This window comes from Bombus bifarius, unplaced genomic scaffold, assembly GCF_011952205.1.
Source record: "Bombus bifarius isolate JDL3187 unplaced genomic scaffold, Bbif_JDL3187 scf7180000008381, whole genome shotgun sequence".
Lineage (NCBI taxonomy): Eukaryota > Metazoa > Arthropoda > Insecta > Hymenoptera > Apidae > Bombus > Bombus bifarius.
This window is the reverse complement of record NW_022884630.1, coordinates 265,203-268,923: the sequence shown is the minus strand read 5'-3', so window position 1 is coordinate 268,923 and position 3,721 is coordinate 265,203.

Sequence of the window (3,721 nt, the reverse complement as noted above, 5' to 3'; positions counted from 1 at the left end):
ATTTTCGGAAGTAAGAAGCTAAACCTATGAACCGTCTAAGCTGTGTGACGGTTGTTGGTGCAAGTAACGAAATCAAGACCTGTATTTGCCCCGGGTGGAGCGAACTTCTCCGTTTTGAGTTACATATCCAAGATAAAGTACCGATATCTTTAGAAAAAAGCATTTAGAAAAATTGAAAGAAAATCCGGCGTTTATGAGAGTATTTAATACAGTGTACAATCTTTCTAGAGCTTGATCTATCGAGTCGGCAATAATTAGAATATCATCGAAATAGACAACGACGTACGAGTAAGCGAGGTTGCCTAAGGCGTTGAGAATAGCCCTCTGTAAAACGGATGGTGCATTTTTCAACCAAACGGCATCGCTGTGTACTCGTATTGTCCGTCGAGGGTAACGAATGCTGTATACTCCCTACAATTAAGATGAATGGGGTTTGGCGAAACCCGCTGGCCATGTCCAGGCTAACAAAGTATCTCGCCTTTTGCAATCTCGCCATTTTATCCGCAATAACAGTTAGAGGGTACCGATCCGCGACCGTATTCTTATTTAGCTCTCGAGAATCTACACGTAATCTGTCTGCGCCGTCTTTCTTCTTCGCGAGTAACATAGGGCTCGCGAATGGTGAATTACTAGGCCTTATGATTTTTGCTTTACTTAAATCGCTTATTTTCTCACGTACTATTCTTCGCCCTTCCTCGCTAAGTTTATAAGGACTTCCTTGTACGGTGATGTTAAGATCAATTAATCGTATTTCTAACTGGCCTGTATTTACGCGAGTACGTAGAAAACCCGTAGCGAATGAATCTTTGAATTTTTCGAGAAGAGAAATTATTCGACTTTTATCATTACCATGTACATCAGTGTCAACTTCATTAATATCGATCTCGTTTTTCAGCGGTTTTATTGCAAACATTAATTATTTTTGTTTTAGACATAGCGAGGCTATTTTGTGTAATATTACGTCAAAACCTTGACTTAAAATTTCACGATCAATCACGATATCATATTTTAAATAACTATCAGCAAGGACATGAAAAATTATTTCCAATGTAAAACCTTTAATACATACAATGGACAAGATTTGAGATGTACTTTTAATGCAGGTATTTCCTACTCCTCACATTACTACTATGTCAGTCGTTCTTTTGCCAGAAAATCTCGAGGCTACGGATTCTTCAATTAGTGAACACTGGGAACAGAATTGGAGTAAAATGGAAACGACTCACCCAGATGATTTGATCTACCAGTTAACGCTTCGACTACGTAGAAGTCGACTCGACACTCGTTATAGAAATTATAGTTTTCTTTCGGGCGCTGCTTTGTAAAGGATTTTCCTCCGTAATCAGATTGACAGCTGCGCACCATGCAGTGGGGTCGGAGCCCGCGGTTTCAGGATTAAAACGCGGTAGCGAAAAATCTTTAGGTTCCGCACTCGATTTTTGCACTGATGACTGAATTAACTCGCGCACGATAATCGTAAGCTCTTGCACTGTTATAACCGGCACTTATCCCATTTTGGATGTCGGGTTCACATTATGATTAGGGTTAGGAGCGTGAAACGAATCTTCATCTGAATTAGACATTATTGTTATGTAATAGAGCAGATATGATTATTACAGAATTTGACTCGAGAACCTAATGATAATGATCCTAGGTTCAATAACGAATCCGCGGTCAACGGGATAACAAAATGCAGTTCTGCCCGAACAGTCGAGCTATGCGGACGTATGAATCAGTGCCTCCGTAAGTGCGACAAGTGGGGAAAACAAAGTGACTCAAGACCGAGCCAATCTCTAAATAATGGAAAATAAGCAACAAGTACCACCAATAAAAATACTACACAAAGGCGAAACATATTTTATAAACAGAGCTGTAGATACAACAAACCCAAAACAATCAACGAAGATCATGACTGCTCAGTTATAAAGGAAACAGAAACGGGAAGTACACAAAAGAATGACGAGAAGAACAACAGCAACAACGATCTATCACACCAGAATGAAAGCTGGAAGGTTGTAACTCCCAGTAAAAAACGAAAAATGACATCAAATACAAATGCTAGGAAATGCAAATACAAAGGCAACAATGACTTCAAGAAATTCCTTTCCAAAATTCCTTCAGCGCACTGCCACAAGAGATTGAATCAGACCCAGCGGAAAAACCAAAAACACACATCGCCAAACCACCACCAATCTACACCACCACAATCTAGATGCCCAAATTATAGGCCCCCTAATTGAACTGCTAAACATCACGGCAGGTAAAGAAAATTACAGCATTAAGCAACTAAAACTGGACCAGGTAAAAGTCCAAACTAACACCCCGGAAACTTATAGAAAAGTGGTAAAAGTGTTAAAAGAGAAAAACGCCAGGTATCATACTTACCAGCTTAAAACTGATAAAAGTTACAAAGCAGTAATCAGAGGACTACACCCAAAGACAAATACAAGTAACATATGCGAAGAACTAGCCAAAATCGGACATCAGGTATGGGCGATAAATAACATAATATGATAAATAACAGATATGATATTAAACAACCATTACCGCCATTTCTAATATAATTCGAACTTAAAAATAACAACAAGGAAATTTTCGAAATTAAAAATGTTCTGAACACAATAATCACAGTCGAACCACCCAGACACAAAAAAGACATACCTCAATGTATGCGGTGTCAACATTATGGATATACAAAAAATTACTGCACCAGAACACCACTTACACAGCCAAGTTAGTAAGGAATATATACAAGCAACCACCGTTACTGTACAAACTAGCAGCAACCATTTATAGTTGTCAGCAGTATATGTACCACCCCGACACAAAATTACATCACAAATGTGGGAAGAGTACTTTCAACACTTAGGTGACAAGTATATCCAGCGGTACTAGTCAGGCACACTAACCCTGTAACAGCATTACTACAAGAACATATCACAAAAATAGAAAAGTGGCTACAAGTTAAACAAATTAAAGCAAACCCCAATAAATGCAACCATATTACATTCACACTGCGAAAACAGATACCACCAAACATCTTTCTGAACGGCACGCACATAATACAAACAAGGCAAGTCAAATACCTAGGACTCCACATAGATACACAACTCACATGGAAACAGCATATCAAATCAATAACAGACAAAATACAGACAGCAAGGAGACAAATGCATTGGCTAACAAGTCGAAAATTCAAACCTAGTATAGAAAATAAATTAAAAATATACAAAACGATCATAAAACCAATCTGGACGTACGGAATACCACTATGGGGAACAGCAGCAATGAGCCATATAAGCAAAATAGAGACAATGCAAGCTAAAATTCTTAGAACAATAGTAAACGCCCAATGGTACGTTAGAAACGAGGACATTCGGAAAGACCTGGAAATACCAACGGTCAAGGAGGAGATTAGCAGATGTGCAAGAAGGTACAGAGAAAGAATAGCAACGTATCCGAACCGGCTGGCAGCGGAAACGATTAACACAACAAGCATAGAAAGAAGACTAAAAAGGAAACACCCAGCAGATCTTACAAAGGATATAACCTAACAAACACGAAGATGGTACCCGGCTGGGGGTAGTCACCCACATGATAATCAAACAGCCAATAAATTCTACCAAATGTCCAAATCGGACAAATTGTGAATGTAAACAACTAAATAAAAAAAAAAAACAAAATGCGCATTGTTCCAAAGTCGAAGTTGTTCCTAACGTCC